The sequence below is a fragment of the Heptranchias perlo genome, chromosome 4 (genome assembly GCF_035084215.1).
Source record: "Heptranchias perlo isolate sHepPer1 chromosome 4, sHepPer1.hap1, whole genome shotgun sequence".
Lineage (NCBI taxonomy): Eukaryota > Metazoa > Chordata > Chondrichthyes > Hexanchiformes > Hexanchidae > Heptranchias > Heptranchias perlo.
In genome coordinates, this window is record NC_090328.1 from 43905325 (window position 1) to 43932264 (window position 26940).

The window sequence follows — 26940 nt, forward strand, 5'->3', positions numbered from 1 at the left end:
CATTGATTGGCTTTCAGCTGGCCTAGTACTGAAAAAAAACACAACAGTTTTTCCTAATTGCCCTCTCAGGTGCAGAAATATCCAAAGTGATCCTTAGATGGCTATTGTGCTATCAGAGAGTAGAAAAAAGTGTACAAATTTATCTCTGATTTCATTGCCATCATTTCTAAAATGACGAACCCTCCAGTACCTGGAGACGGATGCTTTACACGTTCAATTAGACATGTAGGTCCCATCTTCAGGTCATGGCACTGACTGTGCCATAAATGGTGGGGTCAGCTGATTTATATAGGCAGAGCCATGTAGGCTGTATAAATAAAGACTGCAACGTCTCAGATATGCCGAGGGTGCAGAAAATAGTGCAGGGTCAGGAGTTAAGGAGTTAAGCCCCAATTGGGTCAAGAGAGGGGCCTGGAAAATACAATGGGAGACCATGAGTGAGGAGTAGGGTGGGGGGGGGGATGTATGTTGGGGAAAGTGAGGGCAGAGGTGATGTGGGGGTGGGAGGTGGAATGGGGGTTAGAGGCCGGAAAAATCCTGCAGGAACAGGATATAAAATCTGTTGCTGCTTAAAGATGCATTGGCAGTACTGGAGGAGGTAGGCAACCTGGGTAACAAGGATGGCAGCCAGATCGAAGAAATGGGCAACAGACCTCAGGGAGCTGGATCTAGATGTCCTTATTACAGAGCTATGGAGCAAGGTGGGTGAGTGGTATGGGGTTAGGGTCCAGAGACGTTCTAAGAATATAGTTTGCACTTTATGGATGGAGGTGACTGTAGAAGGGCCACCTTGAAGTGTGGTGTGCTCAGGAGTGTGATGGAATATTTTCCACTTGCCTGAATTAGTGAAATACAGGAAATCCATTTTCAGTGCACCCCCTTCCAAATTGCTACGATTCCATCTCAGAGAAAAATTATAAAAATTATTAAAAAGGATTACCAGAAACATCTAAAACTAGGATCTCGTTTGTAAGATCGTGGGTTTGGGAGGTGCTGTCGAAAAAGCCTTGGCGAGTTGCTGCATCTTGTAGATGGTACATACTGCAGGCACGGTGCGCCAGTGGTGGAGGGACTGAATGTTTAAGTGGTGGATGGAATGCCAATCAAGCTTTGTCCTGGATGGTGTCGAGCTTCTTGAGTGTTGTTGGAGCTAAAACAAGGATCTCTACCACCTAGAAGGACAAGGGTAGCAGGCACATGGGAACAACACCACCTGCACGTTCCCCTCCAAGTCACACACCGTCCCGACTTGGAAATATATCGCCGTTCCTTCATCATTGCTGGGTCAAAATCCTGGAACTCCCTTCCTAGCAGCATTGTGGGAGTACCTTCACCACACAGACTGCAGCGGTTCAAGAAGGCGGCTCACCACCACCTTCTCAAGGGCAATAAGGGATGGGCAATAAATGCTGGCCTTGCCAGTGATGCCCTTATCCCATGAATGAATTTAAAAAAAAACCTCAGGACTCCTTTGCAGTGCAGGAAGAAATTTCACAACCTCACCAGAACAACCACGTTAAAATACCTGCCCCCCTCCCAACCCTTCCTTGAAGTCTCTTTATGTGTGTGCTGCACTCCTTCATTCATTATCCTCATGGTGCCAGAGGAGTCAGTGGTGAGTGTGGGATTTGATAGTGGGGAGCAGGATCTCCACAGAAGTCAACTCCTGCTTCCAAAGCCTGAGGACTCAGATCTCTGAGGGTCTGCACTAAAAAGGATCCTGGATGAGCATCACAGTCACTTGAAGGCACTGAGGTTAATTCTTGGAGGGCCAGAGACAGATGGCAGGGGTCATGGCAGACTATAATGCTATCTTCTATGCTAATGTAGGAGAAGGATTCAACAGAATGCATCGCTACCTGGAGCGGATAGTGGCAGCACAAACATCTGGATCTGGTCTCCCCTGACAGAGAGGATCCAGACAAGTCAGTGCATCCAAAGTGGATGCATTGATCACTGGCCTTTGAGCCTTGGGGGAACCGCTTGGAGAGGACAATAGAAAGCAGCTTCTGAGAGTTTCAGGGCAACAGCTCAATGAATTGCGGGGGGGGGGGGGGGGGGAGGGGGAGAAATCCAGTGACTCATTTAAGGAGCTAAGCTTCATTAAATATTATCTGGGGGAGGCAATCCGCCTGTATGGCCAACAGTGGGTGGGAAGATTTTTGTGGGGTCAGGATGAGTATTCTGGTTTCTGCCCCATTTTCAGAGCGGCTTGCAGCGGTCCCTTTAAGCGTGTGAAGCACCTGTTGGTACTTGAAGATTGCTTCAGGGTCCTACAACTAGGACACTCATTTAAATATTTAAATAAGGCTCCTGCCTCTTCTGGGTGGGAATGCTGGCTGCCCATTTGGAGGCCTGCTCAAAAATCAAATCAGGCTGGCCTTGTGCATCCAGAGGGCGGTGGGATTTTTTAAAAAAATCATCTGCATACCGCCCTGTTTTTCAGGGTGAACAGGGCAGCAGTCAGACAAAAATGCCCCCTGACGTTCAGTAAAGTACAATGGACTGAGGCTGAGTTTGTCAATACCCAGTAAAAGTCAATTGAGATGGAAATAAATCGGAGTAAGATTAGGCCAGGAGACTGCCAGAGGAAACCAGGTCGTCCAGATGAGCTTATTGAACAGCAGCAGCTCTCATCAGATGGCAGCAGATTCACTTAGCTAATCTGTTTCCATTTAGAATGAGGAGCTTCCTTGAGTAGACTTAGTTTCATCTAGCAGGAAAGAAGACAACGGGAAAAAATGTCAACAAGGCATTGATCATATATTAGCAAAGCCCGAATATTGCATCTAGGTCACCCAGAAAGATAAGTGGGATGGTGATTTGCTATTCCATTTTTGGAAAAGCGTTTACAAATTTATTGCAAAATTCATTTCTTTTGATGAATTAAAGAGGTATCCACTTAATCCTAATCATGGGAACATAGGAACAGGAGTAGGCCATTCAGCCCCTCAGGCCTGTTCTGCCATTCAATTAGATTATGTCTGATCTGTACCCATTTATCCCCCTGTCCTCTCCCCATAACCTTTTAAGTTTTTCTTTTTCTAATATATATTAAGTCCCACTTTCTCTAGTCTCTCCTCATAATTAAAGCCTCTTATCTTTGGCATCATCTTAGTAAATCTCTTCAGTACCTCTCCATGGTCTTGATATTCTTCTTAAAATAGGGTGCCCAAAACTGGCAAAGAATTCTGACTGCAGTTTAACAAATGATTTGTATAGGTTTAGCATTACTTGTTTTGTACTCTATGCCCCTATTTATAAAACCTCAGATCCCATGTGCTATTTTTACAGCTTTACCAATGTGTGCACTCATTTTTAAAGATTTGTCTATCTGAGCTGCTAAGTGTCTCTGTTCTTCTACTCCTTTAAAAGTTTTACCATTTACTGTATATTTCCTCTCCTTATTCTTCCTCCCAAAGTGTATCACCTCACATTTCTCCACATAAAATTAAATTTATCCGCCCAATCTATTCACATTTCTATGTCCACCTGAAACCATTTAAGGCCCTCTTCAAAACGTTCCCTATTTCATAGAATCATAGAATCATAGAAGTTTACAATACGGAAACAGGCCCTTCGGCCCAACATGTCCATGTCGCCCAGTTTATACCACTGAGCTAGTCCCAATTGCCTGCACTTGGCCCATATCCCTCTATACCCATCTTACCCATGTAACTGTCCAAATGCTTTTTAAAAGACAAAATTGTACCCGCCTCTACTACTGTCTCTGGCAGCTCGTTCCAGACACTCACCACCCTTTGAGTGAAAAAATTGCCCCTCTGGACCCTTTTGTATCTCTCCCCTCTCACCTTAAATCTATGTCCCCTCATTATAGACTCCCCTACCTTTGGGAAAAGATTTTGACTATCTACCTTATCTATGCCCCTCATTATTTTATAGACTTCTATAAGATCACCCCTAAACCTCCTACTCTCCAGGGAAAAAAGTCTCAGTCGATCCAACCTCTCCCTATAAGTCAAACCATCAAGTCCCGGTAGCATCCTAGTAAATCTTTTCTGCACTCTTTCTAGTTTAATAATATCCTTTCTATAATAGGGTGACCAGAACTGTACACAATATTCCAAGTGTGGCCTTACTAATGTCTTGTACAACTTCAACAAGACATCCCAACTCCTGTATTCAATGTTCTGACCAATGAAACCAAGCATGCTGAATGCCTTCTTCACCACCCTATCCACCTGTGACTCCACTTTCAAGGAGCTATGAACCTGTACTCCTAGATCTCTTTGTTCTATAACTCTCCCCAACGCCCTACCATTAACGGAGTAGGTCCTGGCCCGATTCGATCTACCAAAATGCATCACCTCACATTTATCTAAATTAAACTCCATCTGCCATTCATCGGCCCACTTTCTGTATCATTTGCAAATTTTCATATTGTATCACATACCAGAATCCAAATAATTTATTTATATATTGAGAAGAGCAATACTGACTTTGGAGGACACCACTGTTTACATCTTTCTTGAAAAAACATCCATTAACCACTACTCTGTTTTACCCAATTTCCTAACCATGCTGCCACATTTCCTTTAATACCGTGTGCCTTAATTTTATCAACAAGCCTCCTATGTGGCATCTTAGCATACAGATTTTAGAAATCCATATGCACAACATACATTGCATTTTCTTTATGAATAAACATTAATTGAAAGAAAGTTAGATTTTGTGATAATCATGTTAATTGAATCAATTTTTGAGAAAGTAGATTGCTTATTTGGTAGAGTCTGCTTCATTTTTTGAAATTTTTTTTGTTCGTTCATGGGATGTGGGCGTCACTGGCGAGACCAGCATTTATTGCCCATCCCTAATTGCCCTTGAGAAGGTGGTGGTGAGCCGCCTTCTTGAACCGCTGCAGTCCGTGTGGTGAAGGTTCTCCCACAGTGCTGTTAGGAAGGGAGTTCCAGGATTTTGACCCAGCGACGAAGAAGGAACAGCGATATATTTCCAAGTCAGGATAGTGTGTGACTTGGAGGGGAACGTGCAGGTGGTGGTGTTCCCATGTGCCTGCTGCTCTTGTCCTTCTAGGTGGTAGAGGTCGCGGGTTTGGGAAGTGCTGTCGAAGAAGCATTGGCGAGTTGCTGCAGTGCATCCTGTGGATGGTACACACTGCAGCCACTGTGCACCGGTGGTGAAGGGAGTGAATGTTTAGGGTGGTGGATGGGGTGCCAATCAAGCAGGCTGCTTTGTCCTGGATGGTGTTGAGCTTCTTGAGTGTTGTTGGAGCTGCACTTATCCTGGCAAGTGGAGAGTATTCCATCACACCCCTGACTTGTGCCTTGTAGATGGCGGAAAGGCTTTGGGGAGTTCGGAGGTGAGTCACTCGCCACAGAATACCCAGCCTCTGACCTGCTCTTGTAGCCACAGTATTTATATCGCTGGTCCAGTTAAGTTTCTGGCCAATGGTGACCCCCAGAATGTTGATGTTGGGAGATTCGGCGATGGTAATGCCGTTGAATGTCAAGGGCAGATGGTTAGACTCTCTTTTATTGGAGATGGTCATTGCCTGACATTTGTCTGGCGCGGATGTTACTTGCCACGTATCAGCCCAAAGCTGGATGTTGTCCAGGTCTTGCTGCATGCAGGCTCGGACTGCTTCATTATTTGAGGGGCTGCGAATGGAACTGAACACTGTGCAATCATCAGCGAACATCGCCATTTCTGACCTTATGATGGAGGGAAGGTCATTGATGAAGCAGCTGAAGATGGTTGGGCCTAGGACACTGCCCTGAGGAACTCCTGCAGCAATGTCCTGGGGCTGAGATGATTGGCCCCCAACAACCACTACCATCTTCTTTTGTGCTAGGTATAACTCCAGCCACTGGAGAGTTTTCCCCCTGATTCCCATTGACTGCAATTTTACTAGGGCTCCTTGGTGCCACACTCGGTCAAATGCTGCCTTGATGTCAAGGGCAGTCACTCTCACCTCACCTTTGGAATTCAGCTCTTTTGTCCATGTTTGGACCAAGGCTCTAATGAGGTCTGGAGCCGAGTGCTCCTGGCGGAACCCATACTGAGCATCAGTGAGCAGGTTATTGATGAGTAAGTGCCGCTTGATAGCACTGTCGAAGACACCTTCCATCACTTTCCTGATGATTGAGAGTAGACTGATGGGGCGGTAATTAGCTGGATTGGATTTGTCCTGCTTTTTGTGGACAGGACATACCTGAGCAATTTTCCACATTGTTGGGTAGATGCCAGTAGCTGTACTGGAACAGCTTGGCTCGAGGTGCAGCTAGTTCTGGAGCACAAGTCTTCAGCACTGCGGCCGGGATGTTGCTGTATCCAGTGCACTCAGCCGTTTCTTGATATCACGTGAAGTGAATTGAATTGGCTGAAGACTGGCTTCTGTGATGGTGGGGATATCGGGAGGAGGCCAAGATGGATCATCCACTCAGCACATCTGGCTGAAGATGGTTGCAAACGCTTCAGCCTTGTCTTTTGCACTCACGTGCTGGACTCCGCCATCATTGAGGATGGGGATGTTTACAAAGCCTCCTCCTCCTGTTCGTTGTTTAACTGTCCACCACCATTCACGACTGGATGTGGCAGGACTGCGGAGCTTGGATCTGATCCGTTGGTTGTGGAATCGCTTAGCTCTGAATATATCCAGTACACACTAAAGCTGTATAACCTAGCTTGATAAGTTGAGCATGCGGCTGAAAATGTCACTGTGACAATACTTTTGCATCATATAAAGCCCCAGATCCTGTAAATTGTGCTAGTTCACTTTGAACTGAAGCTAAACTAAACTAACCAAAACTACATCCTCCGGGTCTGCAGGAATAGATATGTTATTTATCTCCTTCATTCTGCATTCTTCACACACAATGTAGAAAGAAAACAAAGTAGTAAAATTAGGAGAGGGAGGCCCCTCCATAGATACTCTAACATCAACTACTAGGACCAATCTGCCAAAGACATTTTTTTGCTGCAGTTAAATCTAGATAGTAATGTTTAGTGAATGTGAGGATTGCTCCTTGCATATGCTACCAATTGCAACCTGACTCGGAGATACCCAGGAAGCAGCAATAAACATGTGGAATGACCCTTAACATGCCCCCTGGAGTCATCCCTACAAGATGGTAATGCCATCTTGTACAAATTCCATTACAGAGTGGAAAGTATTACCCAGATTGTTTTTGCAGCAGTTTTGAAACAATAAAATGTTCATTCTCTACTTTGTAATTGCTAACAGGAGCTCAACAGGACTCTCAAAGGAAAATGGCAGGAGGAACAGAGTCCAAAAAAGGAACCTTTAGTGTCGAGGTTATACATCCAGCAGCCTAATGTTGTAATTATGCTAGTAGAATACGTATAGTATTGACACCATTAGTGCAATAGTAAAAGCAGGGAATGTGCAGTTTTATTGCTATGAGGGACAGACTTTTGTACCGCCAGTGAAAATACTAACAATTGAACAGACTTGATGAGAGTTTTGAACCAGTGTAGCAGTGTAGAAAAGTAATTTCCTGGATTGCCAAAGTTTAAATATGATAAACCAAACCTGATAATGAGACCACCTTTTGAAAGCAACCTCACTAACATAAATAGTTCTGAGATCAGATGAGCAAGAGCAACAACATTATACCCTACTCCAAAAACTATCACCAGAAGTATAGCAAAGCAGCATTACGCTTCTTCCACAAAGTAAACTTTTTCCACATCAAAAATGCTAGAACTGAATCAACATGAACCAGTTGCAAGAAGGGAGAGCTCTGGCCTGCACTGCCTAACATAAGAATCATATAACATAAACTCATTAATGGGAAGTTGAGTTCATGATGGGCACATCCCTTTGCCAAATCCTCTAATATGAAGAAATAAATTCAGCAAGTGGTGGCAAGCATGTGGAATGGATTTGGATGTCTTCAAGATGAAGATAGCCAGCACACCACAAGATGTCCTGCATAGGGCCTTGATCCACAGTGAAGGCAGATGTCTACCAAATAAGGAAATTCTGAGGCTTGTCAGTGTCTAATGACCTTCCTTCTTTGGGGATAGTAAACAGGATCTCTTTGGGTTCATAGATGGGATGCATGATAAGTCAATCCTCAATGGTAGATTAGATGTTCTGATACCCGAACCAGGAAGGTCCATAATACTACAGTGCTGATGAGTGACCAGCCAGCCTTGTTCATTGACGGGACAGGCAAGGTAGACCTGCCATTTGGTAATGGAACTCTTCCCACTCAGCTCCAGATAGCAATGCAAGTTAATGCCCTGCCCTAATGGATAGGGTGATTTAAGATTGACGAGCAGCAAGAAGTTTACCGGTAGTTTCTAGTTTCAGATAGATGACCTTTTCTCAGAACCTGCAGAGCCTTTTTATCATTTTTCAGCTGGTTTTCGCTGGTTAAACTCCAACAGTACCCTAAAACTTGGCTCTTGCCATTAGCACCTAAATTATCAAGCTGGGGAAATGAGAGTGGGAAAGCACGATGTTTAGTAATTTGGTTTAGAATCTTTTAGGCATGGTAATAGGTTCCTGTGTATATCAGACACCTGACTGACTACAAAAAACTTTTTGTTGAGCATTACTAATGCTTCAGTTATACCACAGGTACTGGTACCTATTGTGTGCACACCCAGTGTGAGTGGTGCAGGTGATTAGTACTAAGTCATATTGCACCTTTATATCTAGTTTCTAATATTGTATTTAAATACATGCAGGGAACTCTACACAGCAGCCAGTGAAGTTTTAAACTCTAAAGTATGAAAAGTTGATTTTCCACTGTTTACAATTATACTGTAACTGATGCAAAGCCAAAATGCCATGAGATTATTTGCTCAAGGGGTCACCCAATGCCAAATCCTGCATTGCCTCAAATTCAACTGTAATTCTGCACATTTTGCTTTTCTGCAATGCCAACCTCGCTTCCCTACAACACAAATTGTCCAGTGTAAGTACCGTATTAAACAACCTTATGCTAAATAATCCACAACACAGTATCACACAATAGAAAAGGCTGGAAACACTCGGCAGGTCAGGCAGCCTCAGTGGCGAGAGGAAGGTAGGGTTAACGTTTTGGGGAGATGATCTTTCATCAGAACCTGCGGAGTCTTTCCAGCATTTTCAGTTTTTATTTCAGATTTCCAGCATCTGCAGTATTTTGCTTTTTTGCTTTACAGCATTACATAAAACTATTTACATAAATAGTAAGCTACCAAACACTACTTTGAAGAATATTGTCTAATTTATGTTAAATCGAGGGATTTAGCTCAAAATCTTTACACTGTTTCCAAAATGTGAAATTATGCAAATTAGCTTAATCCTTTAAAGCTATACCCTGTAAATCGGAAGATAACAGTGTACAAATGCTCATTAAAATACAGATTACATGACATCAGCAGCACTGCTAAGCACCTCTATAATGTATTCTTTGAAGACTCAGCACTGCCTTCCCTCACTGTTGTCTCTTACTCAGTACAGTATCTACAATTACAAAGGGAAAAGGGCAACTGCATTATTTGTACTGTAAAAGGCTGTGGTAGTAGAATATTAACAGAATATTACCTGAAATGCAACTGTCTGAATCTACATTCCAATCCATTTTATTCTTGTAGTAAATGTTTTGTTTGTTTCATTTTAAAACATCGTAAATAAATTAGGATGGGAATACTTAAATTTCTTAGATGATTTGCTCATGGACATGGCTTGTAATTATTATATACAACATCCTCCCATTGAAAAAATTTCGATGTACAAATGAGCATACAAATGCCATCTTACTCTCGAACCATCACTATTAGTCAATCAAAGTGTGAGGTGATGTGTTATAAAGGGCAATCTATACAGTGTATCAAGCAAACACACCTCAATATTTACATGCAATAGTGTGATCTTTAACATATAATTAGATGTCATAATCTTTATATTGCTGTATCATTGTAAATGAATGCATCTGCCATTTGCTTCATGATTAGAGATGTAATAATACTTAGTTGCACTGGTTAAAATCATCAGTTTAACCAAAGGATTCAAGATTTTAAATTACTGTGTTATATAAAGTTTAAACAATTAGTTTAGTAATAATAATCAAATATTCGGTCTAGTAACAACAATAATGAATGTATACTAACATTATTGGGCTGAAGTTACGCTGTGCAATATATTTGAAGGAAATTCCTCCTGCCGGTATTTTAACAAAGGTGTTAACTGCTTTATTTTAAATGGGTCAATGCCCTTTGTTAAAATAATGGCCAAAGGAATTTCACGCAAACCTAGTCATAGAATAATGTTGCATGATGTGACTTCACCTCATGTAACTTCAAAAAGGATTGTATTGCACTTAGTTCAAAGCAAATTAAGTATCGATATTCAGTTTTCGGCACTCATTTGATGAAATCATGTATGCTATTTGCACAAGCCTACCATTGGGTTTGAAAATCCTGCATGGCATTAACCTATATTTCTGTTTGCAATGCTGTCGTCTTTCATTTGTGCAATCAAGGACATTTCACATTTGTGTGACACTAATCTGTGAAACAGAGGCTATTCATTAAAATTGTGCAAATGTCAAATTACAAGCAAAACATCATTTCAACCAATTGCATACGAACCAGACCCCATGGTGTTGTAATAAGATGTTGTTTGCATCAATGCAATGAATTCTTGAAGGGGTTAAAATGATAAATAATAACTGTTTTATTTGCCAACACAAAGGAACTCACACCAGGAAACCTGTCAGTCTAATTTGTAAACACTATGGAGGGAATTTTAACTCCCAGGCAGGAAAGCGGCCTAGCTAGGGGCTGGCCTGTCCGGGAGCAGCAGTGGGAAGCCCAGCTGATTTTAACGGTCGGGTCTCATTAACATGAGGCTGTCAAACTTCCTAACCAAAACAGCCAGGAAGTCGATGGGCAGCGGCTAACCGGCCATTAAAATTAGGTGTCTTGGAGGCCGCCTGCCAGGACCAAAGTAAGTTCAGGGGCAGCGGGAGGTGGGGGTGGGGGGGGGGGAATGGGGGGGGGGGGGGTGATGAGGGCCAGTCAGTGGTTTGGGAAGCGAAAGGGAGCCTGGGCAGGGGAAGCCTACAATTCCCTTGTGGGACCTGGAGCAGCACTCCACCTGGCCCCACAAAGGAAATAAATAAACTCATCTGGAGGGGTTGATCCTCCTCCCCAAAGCTTCAGCCTGTCTGGAAAGAAGTGGCCACTTCCGCACTTAGGCCAACATTCAAATGACATATTTGGGTTATGAGGGACCCGATCTGCATATTTAAAGAAGGATCCCACCGGTTTGTGGCGGATGTCCTTGGCACCTACAATTTAAAATTGAATTGGTGGGTCGGAGTGAAAGGTCAGCGGTAAGTTTGCCACTCCATTTTAAGTGCTCCCTCCTGCCCGGTATCTGCTAGGCGGGGGAGTCAAACTTTCTCTCTATGTTCACAGAGAAATATCTAAGTATAGTTCGTACAATAAAGGAGAAAAAAAATATGATAACATGCTTAAAAATAAAAGTGCTGCTATCTCACTTTATTTGCCTGCATCATAATCCTCATTTCTTCGCTCAGTCAGTAAAAGAGTTCAGTGCCACTTACTGACTTCCACTTCGATAACCACGCCCGTCTCCACCCCTGCCTCAGCTCATCTGCTGCTGAAATCCTCAGCCATGCCTTTGTTACCTCTAGAATTGACTATTCCAATGCTCTCCTGGCCAGCCTCCCATCTTCCACCCTCCATAAACTTGAGCTCATCCAAAACTCTGCTGCCTGTATCCTAACTCGCACCAAGTCCCATTCACCCATCACCCCTGTGCTCGCTGTCCTGCATTTGCTCACGGTCCGGCAATGCCTCGATTTTAAAATGCTCATTCTTGTTTTCAAATTCCTCCATGGCCTTGGCCCTCCCTATGTCTGTATCCTCCTCCAGCCCTATAACCCTCCAAGATCTCTGCATTCTTCCAATCTTGCGTATCCCCGATTTTAATCGGTCCACCATTGGCGGCCATGCCTTCAGCTGCCTAGGCCCTAAGATCTGGAATTCCCTCCCTAAACCTTTCCACCTCTCTACCTCTCTCCCTTTAAGACACTCCTTAAAACCTACCTCTTTGATCAAGCTTTTGTTCACCTGCCCTAATATCTCCCCATGTGGCTCGGTGTCAAATTTTGTTTGATAATCGCTCCTGTGAAACACCTTGGGACGTTTTACTACGTTAAAAACACTATACAAATGCAAGTTGTTGTTGTAATAGGAGGGTGGAATTCACAAAACCAATTGAGCATTGGCAGCAGAATATTGGAATTTGTACTGGGCAAAACTCTGCGGCATTGATGGGAAACAGAAACTTTAATGACAACAGCGAGTGACAATGATGGGGAAATGAACTTGAATGACAAAATACAGCAGTGATAATATTGAATATGAGCCTGAATGTCAAAACCCAATGGCAGTGATGGGAGATACAAACCCTAATAATAAAACCAAGCAATGATTGTGATAGATATGAAATACAGTGACAGTAATGGTGACAAAATCCAATAGCAGTGATGGGAGGTATAAACCCGATTAGGAAACTAAGGGGGTGAAATTGGTCAGCGCCAGTAGCGCAAAATGGTCTGATAGCAAATCGGCAGCCTATTTTACAATGCGCCTGGTTTTCTTTTCCATTATCATTACTGACGTTGACCAACTTGACCCCCTAAATGTCAGCGATGAGCGATATGATATTGAAAGGCAAAATTCTGTGTCAATGTGTGAAACAAAGACAAGCATAGTAGGGAAGACTGGCCTAGAAATTGGTTCACGCTACTCAGACTACTAAGGCCCCAATATGGTGGACAGGCAGCATGCCAGAAGTACGCCACTCGCGATATTGGTAAGGACAACCCAGAGGGGTCCTTTACCCATGCCTGAAGAAGGCGTTAGCACCTTTGCATATCCAAATAAGGGGCTGCACTCAGAGAAACCAGCCCTAGGGTTCGCCTGCAACAAAGTAGGTAAGTAACTGAATGTGAAGCCAGGAAGAGCGGGAGGACCACTTCCCTGAGGGCTGCTGTGAGACTAGCAGCTGCCCGATTTTGCACAACTCTGCGCCAACAGGCTCCGTGCCCCATTGGCTCCATTATAATGAGGCCTAGGCCCAATATCCGGGGAGCCTCGGACCTCACCGTTCTGGCACAGGAAATGAATGGGCGTGCCCGAATTCCTGGGTCACAATGTCTAAAATTGTTCATGATTGTGATTTACAGGCTGTAATACAATCTCAGTTTTGATGACTTTGTAAACTACTTCCATTGATTATGTTGTCACCAAAACAATGAGATGATGCTATAATGTAACACATTCATAGCCAGCTGTTACTGTGCATGTGTTTAGAAATAGGTCAAATTACTATCCTGATTTTTCATCAGTCAAGTATTTAAATAACTAAGCTTGTGGTGCCTAACACCTATAAAAACACCATTAAGAAGCATTCTGCCTATATGCAGATTATACGGAAACCACTGTTTGCTACATGTAAGCAGATCAGCTTTTCAAGGTGAGATTTCACTGTGATCTGTTGATGTGCAGTAAAATATTTCCAGTGACATCTCCGGGACATGTAAACCGTGCATTACAGATGCTGTAAACAGAGTTCGTGCATGTTGTACATCTAATGCTTTGGAAGGCCCACTTCTGTCAGCCAACTTAATGGCGCTTCCTTTTAAATGGTTTTCCTGCACAGCAAAGATACGTCAACTTCAAAGTAAAGTCAACATATCCCAGCCATAAAAGCGTGGTGTATGACAATTGTCTGACTTCTGAAAAATGGATACTGTATTAAATTTTAGATATTACAGCTTCGGAGCTTTACTCTGACAAGTAAATCAATGGACATTTGGTCTCTTCTCATTAATCCTTGAAAGGCTACACTAGCATTTCACTCTGTATCAATAAAATATAACAAAGGTTACAAATGCTCTCTGTGCAATGTTGCAGCTTACAAAATGCCCTAAGTATTGTTATGGGCTTTACTAATGAAGACAATTTAAATAGTTACCTCCATCCTGCCTCCCAATGTTCTCCCTCCTCTTCTGAAGGTGCTAACTTATCCTGGGCTCCAGGCGCCCTCTGGTACCTCACCCAAACGACTATTCCTCATTTCTGAAATTAAAGGAAAGGAAATGTGGGTGGCTTCTATAACTTGCGGCCGATCTGCATCGACAGTTATACCCCTAGTTGGCAGATTGAAAATCTACCCCTAAGTCTCAGCAAGCTACTGTACCATGAGAGGCATCACGGCCGAGCTCAATCCTATCCTCACTCAACATCCGCACGTGTACTTTCCAGCAAGAATTTGACTGCATGTATATGACAGCGCTCAAACTACCACTTGCTAGAAGCATAACCCAGTAAAAATTAATTACCTGAATTTTAATTCACTACAAAAAATCATGAACTAATTGTTTTATTACAAATAACCGAGTCTAGTGAAATGATTTCTCACAATTTACATGGATGGAATATTTCTGCCTGAGCAGAATTTAAACTGTGATAAATTGGGCTATATGTTTGTTCTTGTAAATGAACTCATTGCATTTAGACGCTGGGAATATATACATTGAATTTGCACGGTAAATCACTTCAAGACATAACCACAAGAGGTTTCAGAAAGGACAATTGCAATTTATTTTCGGGACAGATTATGACCCAGTAAAGAAGGGGGCACTGTGGTATGTTTTAAGGTCTCCTTAACCTGTCTGTCCAAATTGCATAAATCACAGCTATAAAGTGTGCTTATTCACCATACTGGGGCTGAAGTGCTGTGACCAGATTTTGACCTTTTCTGGGCCCCAACTGACCCTAACTTCGAAGTTCAAGCGGTCAATTGCAGGTCATCGAGGGCAATTACAGAATCATATTAATTCAGACCTAATAGTTTAAAAATGCATGAAGCGGCAGGGTTTCACTCCAGGTTGCACCTGCTAGATTTTGGCTTTATATTGCACCTGATGTATTACAAAACATGTCTGTGCTCTGATGTTACAAACATAAACTGCACAGCAAACTTTTAGACCCGTGCAAGTCCCATCCACTTGTGGTTACACCCGTTGGCCGTTTGTCAGCATAATGGGAGGCTATAGACAGGTTTAAACAGTTGTCAAACATTCTTTCAAGAGCTATTAGTTTTTCTGCTAATATGTATCTGTTTTGTGCATTTGCCAAGCTCCTCACTTGTCATTATACAGGCTCTGCTAAACCAAATAGAAGTCCGATCAGTTTTCAGTGAGCTGGAAGCTCCAAGAGTTCACCTGGGTCATGTAGAAGATTTATGGAACCTAAAACGCAGTTATCTGATAGAAATTGTTAGTCCTGGAGAAAGCTAACACCCACACACAAAGTCCAGCAAATCTGCCCTTACATTCTTATTCCCTGCCAAAAAGCCAGTGAAATTGATGACTTGCACAGATACCAAACCGGACATTGGGAAAAAGAGATGGATACAAACCAGTAAAGTGGCATGCTTGGAAAGGTTAAAACAACACAGGAAAGTTATTTATGTTAGCTTCAAGGACAGTGAGTTTGTCAAAGCTTTCCCAAGGTTTAACCCTGATCACTGTCATTCTTTCTAACAGTTCATTGATAATAAAGTTTGAGTGTTCAGATTGTTTGTTCTGATAAGTAGTGAAAAACATGGGACAACATGGCAGATATATTTTCAAGAAATCAAACTCTTCCTTTACCTTTACTTTGCACTCCAAAGTTCACAAGGTCACGCATACAACCTCTGTTTAGTTCAATTTGGTTAAGAATTCATCTTCTTATAAACAAACGAAAAGATAATAAAATGGATCACTGACATGCTCCGACAACTGTGGAGGAAAAGTCAACTAATGGCCATCTGTTTTGCACCTGAAAAACGGGCAGCATGAGTTAAAAATTGGGGAGGGGGGCACCTCGACCACCCCATTGATGCTTAAGGCATATTCAGGCAGACCTGTAAATGGCCACATGAAACAGGCGTAAGGCTACTTTACTGTGCAAATCAGGGTCCTACACGGTTGTAGGACCCTGATGCAAAATTCAGGTACAAATTGGTGGGGCTTTCACCTTGCAAGGTCCCCCTAGTTGTACCAGGTCTTGAGTAGCCTAACCAGCGATCTTTAAAGGGACAATTGGGGGCTGCTCAAAAAATTGCCACAAAACATTCCCCAATTATATTTTTGTGCAGCCAGAAAAAGCAGGAGTGCTCCTCCTGGCTCCACAATGATACTGCAGGCCGCTGCCAGCCAGGGCTTTCCCCCCTCAGCTTTGCCTCCCTCTCCTACCTATGACCAGGACCTACTTGTGGGCCAGTTCATCATTGGAGCTGGCCAGAATTTATCAGGCCACGACCAGTGAGTTGCTTCAGGCCAGCGATTTGGTGCTCACAGCTCGTTGCTTCCATTTAAATGAGGCCCAATACTGAATTTGGCTCAGGCCTCAGGTCAGTATGGACTGGCGGGTGGAGCAATCACTCCATCGACTTGCCACCCATTTTGGGCGCAAGTAGAATTTCTCCCCCTGTGTCTTATAAATCCTAACTATGGGCAAGAATCTCTTTAGCAAAAATCCAAAACACAAGTTACATCAGTTTGTTTAAATTCTGCCAACAGAGTAATTTGACACCAACAAGCTTTGTGAAAAGAAGTTAAAACATAAATAAGATACAGTAGCGATTTAGAAATGAACTGCGTCTCAGATGATCTGTTGTGCAAGGTTTACTTACAAGAATTACAGAGAGCCTCAGCCTGAATTTGCAACCTGAGTTGACTTGAATAGGATCAATTCATGTTACAGATGTATTCGCACATTGCACCAGTTTATCCTAAGTCGAGTTTGGATGCAGCAGTACCTTTCTTAAATAGTAGATCATGTCCAACTGTCCTGTAAATAAGTGACGCCATTTTTCATGTCTGTCTGTGTGTGCAGAGGACTGGCCAAGCATTTTCTCTCCATTATACCTGGACCCCATCGCTCAAGTAAAAACAAAAGTTTTTCTATAATGAAAAAATCATTTAAGGATTTTATTGCCATTTGGTCTATGGGAGGGTCAAATTAATTGGTAATTTAATGATGGACCTGCATCTATGTTGAAGGCAATTCTAGATTGCATCCTTTTTTTCACCCCTAGCCATGTGTAGGGAAATTGTAAACCTGTTCTGTCCAAACATAACGCACAAAGGAAATCTTCCTTCCTTGAGTTTGATATGTACCCAGGCTCTCTGACTATGATTGTGGTGCAGGGATTTACAGCAGATCTGGCAGATAAATGTATGTTATGTACATGTGTAGGGGCAACACCAAGTACATGAACACCATGTAGGGTTGCATGATCAAGGCTACTGTACTGGATAAGGACCTGGGTGTCATAGTGCATGAATCTTTGAAGGTCCCCACCAGTGCCATGAGGCTATTGCCAAAGCTAACCAGAGTAATTAAATACAAACTAAGGAACGCTATACTGTCTCTGTTAGACCTCATCCAGAAAACTGTGTCCAGTTTTGTTCCCCTCACATGATAGGTGATATATAGAGGTACTGGAAAGGTTTCAGAGGAGGGCCATTAGGTTGATACTGTTTAAAGGCCCTCAGATGCTACAATAGGCTTGGAAAACAGGGATTTTGAGGAGATTAGATTGAGGTCTTTAAAACAAGGAAATGATTAGATTTTGTCCACGTGGATAGGCTATTTGAGCTAGATAGATTAGGGGACAGGGTTATAAGTTATGTAAGCATGGAACTAGGTTAGATGTCACGAGGTACTTCTTTTTTACAGAGAATCATTTTACAGGGGGTCATGGTGGGTAAAAGTTGCACCATGATAGTACAGGACAGACTTGATGGACCAGCTGCTCTTTTTCTATCCTTTGTTTTCGTAAGGTTTCTACAATATATTTCTGTTCTTTGGCCGTTTAATGTTAGCAATGTGTCTGCTCTCCAGTGGTGTAGTGCATATGTTTGTTTTCACTGGTGGTCTCGTAAGGGCTATGTCTGTGCTCTGTTATGGTTTTGAAAATGTTTGTGCTTGCCTGCAGAATCAGAATCAACCACCAGCCTCAGTTTCATAACTAGCAGAATTTTAGGTGCTATGGAACTGAACCTGTTAAAAACAAGCACTCACCCCCGACTACAGGAAGTAATGCTATGTGATACACACCACTAGTATTGTTAGCATATTGAAAGAAAATTTGTATAATGGATATTCTCTTCAATCCTAAATACTTCTTTTCGCCTCGGTTGTAATATTAAACAATAGTTTAGTTTTTGTTTCCTTCCATTTATCTTCTTGTTTCATGCATCATTCCCAATCTGTAAGGCAGGTAAGCATCCTGCTCCAGGTCTCCACTAATGTCACTCTTTACCTAGTAACCAAGATATGCATGACAGCAATCGGGGAGATGAAGGGAAATGATGGAGGTGAGAGGAAACTTGACAAGCGAGCAGGGCAGTGGGATTAGTTTTGAATTGTTCTTGCAAAGATCTGGCACAGACACAATGGGATAAATGCCTCGCCAGCGACGCCCACATCCCGTGAACGAATAATAAAAAAAAATGGCCATCTTCTGTGCTGTAAACATTTATGGGTCCAGGGGGAGGGGATGGTACCCCACCTCTCTCAGCCCCCACTATTTCTCTCTCCCCTCTTTCTCTCTATTTCACAACGCCCCCCCCCCCACCCTTTCTCTCTCTCCCTCCCTTTCTCTCTCTCTCCCCCTTCTCTCCCCATATTTCTCTCTTTCTCTGATTTTACCTTTCACCCAGTAGGCAGGGATCTGACCTCCGGACAGCTGAGATTAGGAGCTCACCATATGAGGTATCCCACTACTCTGTGGTAAAATAAGTTAAGGTTCTGACACTGAAAGAGTTTAACCTCTGTCAAAAACATAATGCTTCTCCTCTGAGTGAGAACCATTAAAAGGTACTTATACTTGGGAGATGTATTGAAGGCACATGCAAAGTTCTGCACTAGCCAATGGAACTCTCAAATATTAAGCTAGCAACTTCCAGACTTTCATGTATCTGGTGAGCTGTTGTCAGATTACATACCTCCTGTACTAGCCTGTTAAGTGCATGAAGCCACTTCTGTATATCTGTATTTCTGTGTTGTGTGGCACTCCCACTGTGCTAAATGGGATAGATTCAGAACAGATCTAGTAGCTAAAATCTGGGCATCCATGAGGTTCTGTGGGCCATCAGCAGCAGCAGAATTGTATTCCAGCACAATCTGTAACCTCATGGCCTGGCATATTCCTCACTCTACAATTACCAACAAGACAGGGGATCAACCCTGGTTCAATGAGGAGTGTAGAAGAGCATGCCAGGAGCAGCACCAGGTGTACCTAAAAATGAGGTGCCAACCTGGTGAAGCTACAACTCAGAACTACATGCATACTAAACAGCGGAAGCAACATGCTACAGACAGAGCTAAGCGATTCCACAACCAACGGATCAGATCAAAGCTCTGCAGTCCTGCCACATCCAGTCGTGAATGGTGGCGGACAATTAAACAACTAACGGGAGGAGGAGGCTCTGTAAACATCCCCATCCTCAATGATGGCAGAGCCCAGCACGTGAGTGCAAAAGACAAGGCTGAAGCGTTTGCAACCATCTTCAGCCAGAAGTGCCGAGTGGATGATCCATCTCGGCCTCCTCCCGATATCCCCACCATCACAGAAGCCAGTCTTCAGCCAATTCGATTCACTCCACGTGATATCAAGAAATGGCTGAGTGCACTGGATACAGCAAAGGCTATGGGCCCCGACAACATCCCGGTTGTAGTGCTGAAGACTTGCGCTCCAGAACTAGCCGCGCCTCTAGCCAAGCTGTTCCAGTACAGCTACAACACTGGCATCTACCCGACAATGTGGAAAATTGCCCAGGTATGTCCCAGGGAATTAGGGGTTACGGGGAGGGGGCAGGAAATTGGAAATGAATTTAGATTTGAGGTTAGGATCAGATCAGCCATGATCTTATTAAATGGCGGAGCAGGCTCGAGGGGCCGATTGGCCTACTCCTGCTCCTAATTCTTATGTTCTTATGTTCTGTCCACAAAAAGCAGGACAAATCCAATCCGGCCTATTACTGCCCCATCAGCCTACTCTCAATCATCAGCAAAGTGATGGAAGGTGTCGTCGACAGTGCTATCAAGCAGCACTTACTCACCAATAACCTGCTCACCGATACTCAGTTTGGGTTCCGCCAGGACCACTCGGCTCCAGACCTCATTACAGCCTTGGTCCAAACATAGACAAAAGATCTGAATTCCAGAGGTGAGGTGAGAGAGACTGCCGTTGACATCAAGGCAGCATTTGACCGAGTGTGGCACCAAGAAGCCCTAGTAAAATTTAAATCAATGGGAATCAGGGGGAAAACTCTCCAGTGGCTGGAGTCATACCTCGCACAAAGGAAGATGGTCGTGGTTGTTGGAGGCCAATCATCTCAGCTCCAGGATATTGCTACAAGAGTTCCTCAGGGCAGTGTCCTAGGCCCAACCATCTTCAGCTGCTTCATCAATGACCTTCCCTCCATCAGAAGGTCAGAAATGGGGATGTTCGCTGATGATTGCACAGTGTTCAGTTCCATTCGCAACCCCTCAGATAATGAAGCAGTCCGAGCCCGCATGCAGCATGGCTTGGGCTGATATGTGGCAAGTAACATTCGCGCCCGACAAGTGCCAGGCAATGACCATCTCCAACAAGAGAGAGTCTAACCACCTCCCCTTGACATTCAGCTGCATTACCATCGCCAAATCCCCCACCATCAACATCCTGGGGGTCACCATTGACCAGAAACTTAACTGGACCAGCCATATAAATACTGTAGCTACAAGAGCAGGTCAGAGGCTGGGTATTCTGCGGCGCGTGACTCACCTCCTAACTCCCCCAAAGCCTTTCCACCATCTACAAGGCACAAGTCAAGAGTGTGATGGAATACTCTCCACTTGCCTGGATGAGTGCAGCTCCAACAACACTCAAGAAGCTCGACAGCATCCAGGACAAAGCAGCCCACTTGATTGGCACCCCATCTACCACCCTAAACATTCACTCCCTTCTCCACCGGTGCACCGTGGCTGCAGTGTGTACCATCCACAGGATGCACTGCAGCAACTCGCCAAGGCATCTTCGACATCACCTCCCAAATCGGCCACCTCTACCACCTAGAAGGACAAGGGCAGCAGGCACATGGGAACAACATCATCTGCACGTTCCCCTCCAAGTCACACACCATTCCGACTTGGAAATATATCGCCGTTCCTTCATCGTCGCTGGGTCAAAATCCTGGAACTCCCTTCCTAACGGCACTGTGGGAGAATTTTCACCACACGGACTGAACGGTTCAAGAAGGCGGCTCACCACCACCTTCTCAAGGGCAATTAGAGATGGGCAATAAATGCCGGCCGTGTCAGCGACGCCCACATCCCATGAACGAATAAAAAAAATACTTGCATAATGACGTTATTTAGCATCATTATTCAACCACGCAAATGGAACTGCTCCACATCCATTCCCAGGCCTTGCTATATATGGTGCAATAGATGGAATACAAGAGTTAACTCTAGTGTATCAGCTAGAGTGAACACAACACTCACAATTCAAAAATATCGTCAAACAGAAAGAAAATCCTCATTACACAGACTCCCCTCGACAAACAGTGCACTGAGATGAGCATGCTGTGATGATATTATTGAAAGAGACAAGAAGCCAGCATAGCAAAAAAAAACCCAGAAGACATAAGTTAACGATTTCCTCCCCAGCAAAGTGCGGCAAGGTATTTTTCACAAATAATTAATAACATGGAGCTGGAGCTCCCTGAGATACAAACTCCAAAATTAAGTTGACTAATATCATAAGCAAACCTTAACACTAACAACAGGCTGGGAAATAGCAACTTCAGCCTCTGTCTCGTCTTCCCCCTCGTTTCTCCCCTGTTCATATATGCAATGCTGCAAAAATTATCGACATGTACAAACAGGAGTCTATATTAAAAAACTGACCCATGAGTTGGAGCAGTTCAGGAACTGAGGGTGTATTTAGATAGCAGAGCTGAGTACCCTATTTAAACTGTGTGGCTGAATCTTCAATTTGGCAGCTCGAGGAGACCTTTGCACCGAGCCCCTCTCCCGGCACTGAAATTCTGAATGTTTACAGTGTAAGCAGCAGCATCAGCATTGTCGGTTACAGGTGAGTTTAAACAGTATCCAGCAGGTCCAAGGGACCCTTCTGACACCTTTTTTATATACATTTTAATTTACACTCCATATAGGCTGAAAGCAAAGGGGCGTGAGGCTACTTACCCCAATGGGTTTCACTTCCCCGCAAACACAATGTAGACCCTGACCCCAGATTTACATTTAAAGTCTTTCACTAACTCTGTGTAGTATATTCCCATAAGCCAGGCAATTGCATGGATATCAGAATTTAATTTATAGCCTTGGGAGCTGTGTGCCTCAGTACCTTCACTGCAGCAAGCCAGCAGAACTCGTTAAAGTGCCAGTAATTTGTTTATTGCCTTCTATCAGTCCTGCATTATCATTGATCACATCCCAGTCGACAAATGCTAATTGTTAAAGAAAAACGGCCCTATTCTTTTAGGCACCTCCAGACCTTTCCCTTAGATTTCCACCTAATTACTCTTACTGTACTAATGTAAAGAGAACTGTGGTTACTGAATAAACAAAATGTAATGTATCAAGTGCCTTACAATTAATTTGTAAACAGGGAGGAACATTTAAAGGCATGTTAAGTATCTGATGAAACTCTGGTACTGATGGTATCTGGCTTTGTGCCAGTGACAGACAAGTAGAGAGAGGAGAACAGAAGAGTGCACTTGTCTTCACTGTTGTCCTGGCAGTTCTCCCATTTGAATACCACTGATAGGAGTTTAATCGGGTCCTAATCTGCTTATCACCCTTTGGATGTTGATCAGCCTAAAGTGCTTGACATAATGCAGGGTCCATCAGTCCACGGCCACTTTAAAGTCTGAGGTAAAATAGTGGGTTTTAGATAATCTAATTAGTTTATGTAAACTGTTAGGAAAGAAGCTGGGGCCTATCACACTTTCTGAATGTCAGCAGAATTAACCTGCGCAATTGGTAAAACTCAAGCAACAAAAATGCTTTGTATTTTTGATCAAGATCATGTTGTCTGAGTTGAACTATTTATGTTACAACTGCTTGGCTCAATTGATAGCTGAGTCAAAAGGTCATGAGTTCAAGCCCTAATATGGACTTCAGCACATAATCTAGGCTGACACTTCAGTACAGTACTGAGAGAGTGCTGCACTGTTGGAGGTGCCATCTCTCAGATGAGATGTTAATCTGAGGCTCCGCAAGCTTGTTCAAGTAGTGTAATAGGTCCCATGGCAGCACTATTCGAAAAGTAGAGAGTTCTCCCAGTATCCTAGCCAACATTTTTCCCTCAACTAACACAACAAAAAACAAATTATCTGATCATTCATTCATTTGTTGTTTATGGGACCTTGCTGTTTGCAAATTGTCTCCTTCATTTGCCTAGATAACAACAGTGACTGCACTTCAAATGTAATTCATTGGCTGTAAAATGCTTTGGGACATTCTGAGGATATGATCCTGAGTTATATAAATGCACATTCATTCTTTTCCAAAAGAAAATACTGGATGTCAAACTGGCTATGCTTGAGACACAAATTAGCATGATAAATCATTTAGTTGACCTGTATTAATTTTGAAAGATCTTTAAGTACAGATGACAATTTATACAATAGGAAGGAAAGCTGGCCAGAGAAAAGGACATTCTACACTAAATAGATCATGCCTTTAAGTGTTTATCTTTTGAACGTTATCAAAATAAATTGTCTTCAGTACTGAAGAACACGAAGAGAAGTTGAAATGCTGGAAACTCCAATGGTTTTGAGGTACAGATAGTTGAGACACATGTTCTTGTTGAGGTACAGATAGTTGAGACACATTTGGATTTCAGATGCTCCGATATGTTGCACTTTTGAAATCAGAAATGCTCCCAATTTGGCCCAAACCTCTCTTCAAAGGGGGGGGGGGCATAACAACCTCAACTCCCCCCAGCTGGATGGCAGTACATTTCCGAGCTGGTTTGTATTCTGTCAATGCCGCAAAATGAACTTTACAGTGATGTGCAATGGCATCGTTTCACTGTCCAATTCATTCTTTGGCACACCATACAAAATCCCACCAATTTTGGAATTGTTAGTGGAGCCAGGATACCTGGTGTAAAGTGAATATTTTTTTCTGAAGTAATTGGAACAGAATTCTAACCACTTTGCTTGCCTGGTATCTGAAGCCATTGTAAACATGATAAAAGATCGCAAGTCTTCAGAATCCAAAGCTTTAATTAGACAGTATGTGGGTTATATTGGATAACCCCCGAAAATGGACGTTGGGATCGCGGAGCGCGATTAACTTGGGCCCGGTCATAGCATTCGTGCTGCCTGATGATTTAAATGATAGCTGCGTGCAGCCAGCACCAGCTGCACAGCTGATCGGCTGCACGCATCAGCAGGGGGCCGCAATATTGAGAGAGGCTAGCACTACTTAAAGGCAACCTGCACCTCTTAAAGGGAAGGTGCACTGCGGACACAGGAAGTGTTGGAAGTCCATTGGGAAGTAAATCTGTGCTGGAATATAGTGAAGGATGACTGTGCCGGCAAGAGATCGTGCACCAAGGTTCTCAGATGATGCACTAGAGGCCTTGGTGGAAGAGGTGGACAGAAAGAGGGGCATCCTATATCCACGGGGGGGCAGGAGGCCCTCCAGACGGAAGAGGCAGTGGAAGAAAGTCACGCACGAGGTAAATACCAGGAGCATAGCACCACGAACGTGGATGCAGTGCAGGAAGAAGTTCAATGATTTGACACAGGTGGTCAAGGTGAGTGAGTGTCAAGTGGCGTCTTCTACCAACTGCACCACTAGCCTCATCCACTGCTCCACGCACTACAGCCCCCATCACCCACCTACCAATAGACGCTGTCAATCAGTACGCAACTCTTCAAAGCAAATGCTTCATCGCACCCTCACACATTACCACCGTTGCAAGCCGCACACCCACAATTCATAGGTCACACACAATGGCAGCTATTTAACCATGACAGCCACATCTTGCAGGATGCTCACTGACACACTTCCCTCTGTCTTGCAGGAGAAGGTGGCACACTACAGTAAGCAGCAGGAAAGACCTAGAGGAGGACAGGCATGCCTACACGTCCTCACCCCCATGAAGGAGACAGTGCTGTCCATCATTGAAAGAGCCATCACTGAGGCCGTGGCCATCGGCAGTGTTGGAGGTATCAATGATGAGGGTCTCTGCATACCTAATCCTCCTTCTTTCTTCCCACTTCTCCCTCATCCCACAATCTTTTCTGAATCATGTGCTGCTGATGGTGTCAGCACGCACCTTACTTTCTCCTCTTCCCTTCACCACAACTCAAACCGTGTCCCTTTGTCATTTCAGATACCCAAGAACTGAAACCAGCTCAGAGGAGGCAGAGGAAGATGACAGTGGTGATGCAGAGACACCGTCACTCAATATTACACTCGCAGCCACCAGCACAGATACTGACACTGCGCATAGTTTAGAGGCTAGGATAGATGAGGGATCTGCACCTGGTGAGACACCGGGCACAGTGCGCAGGAGCCAGGGCAGGGGGAACGGATACCACAGGTGCCAGCTCGCCGGAGCGTAAGGTCGCATACTGGTTCTGCTGCCAAGGAGTCAGATGATGACTTCGATGGGCCAGGCTACAGAAGGAGGCTGATGGGCGTACACAACCAAATGTTAGTGCACTGGAAAGCCTGCCAGAAAGCCTGGACACAATGTCAAGGGGCATGGAGGAGTCCAGCTCCAACTTGGTACAGGACTTTGCGCAGAGCTTGGAGCCCATCCTTTTCCTCGTGGAACGAATGGTCACTTCCATCAGCACACCTGTGGAACGCACCATGATATAACGTCTGATGACCGATGTCAGCACAAATATCTGCCATCCAACACCTGACCACTGCGTTTGGAGCTTAGACTGCTGCTTTCATGGCTCTGGGTACCACAGTGGAAAAGGGGTCACAGCAGTCCAACAATCTGTTCTCCAGCAGATCACCAGGATTGTTGAGGCGCCCCAGGAGAGTGGCAGTGGCGCCTTGGAAGACGAACCTGCTGTCCTCTCTCAGGATGACAACATTCCTGTTGTCACTCCAGCCACTCCGCCAGTGCCCTTGCCGTTGCCTGTCAGCCAGCCAGGCCAGACTGCTGCAGCCCAGGCCGAGATGGTGCAGTCTGAAGCCGGGCCCTCTCGGCCCAGAGCTGCTCGAGGTCGTCCTCCAAGGCCAACTGTATGCTTCTCAATTGAAGGTCAGCAGCCTTCCACCTCCCATGCTCCAGCCACTGGGGATGGACCTCAAAGGAGCACTAGGAAAGGTAAAGGCACATGAACAACAGGCACAAGGGTGAATATTATCAGTTTGTGTGAATCATTTCATGTGTGAATCTATAAATGTGGCTTTGAATTTGTATTTGGTGTTGGTTTTCATTTCTATGATGGGCTGAGGGAGGAAGCAATGTGTAAACATAAGGAGGACGATTTGATGGACATGTGGGAGAGCAAAAGGTAAGGCTTGTGGGACTGTTGGTGAATGGGGAGGTGTCGTTGAGGTTACTGGTATAGCTCATTAATAATCTGACCACACAGAGCCCTGGCAGACAGGGCCTGCCTACCTTGTTGCCTATCTGCCTCTTCCTCCACTTCCTGCTGCACTTCCTGCTGCGCTACCTCCTCCTCCTCCTCCTCCTCCACTAACTCCTCTGTCTCTTCCACCTCCACCTCCGCTTCCGTCTCCTCTTCCTCTTCCTCTTGCTCAGGTTCTCGACTGATAGGCAGTGGCAAGGGCTGTTCCCTCATAATGGCGAGGTTGTGCAGCATGGAGCATACAACAAATCTTGATACCCACTCA

The 26940-nt window shown here is 44.2% G+C and overlaps 1 long non-coding RNA gene across 3 annotated transcripts in view; it reads right to left on the reverse strand.

Annotated features, from left to right (window-relative positions):
• LOC137320481 (uncharacterized) overlaps window positions 1-26940 on the reverse strand; it is a 227307-nt gene that overhangs the window by 19196 nt on the left and 181171 nt on the right. For 2 of the 3 annotated variants that reach the window (XR_010962548.1, XR_010962547.1), the window contains exon 5: window positions 14009-14112. The exons of the other annotated variant lie outside the window; for it this stretch is intronic. This is a non-coding gene — a long non-coding RNA (uncharacterized lncRNA). The remainder of the gene's footprint in view (window positions 1-14008; window positions 14113-26940) is intronic. 3 annotated transcript variants of the gene reach the window in all.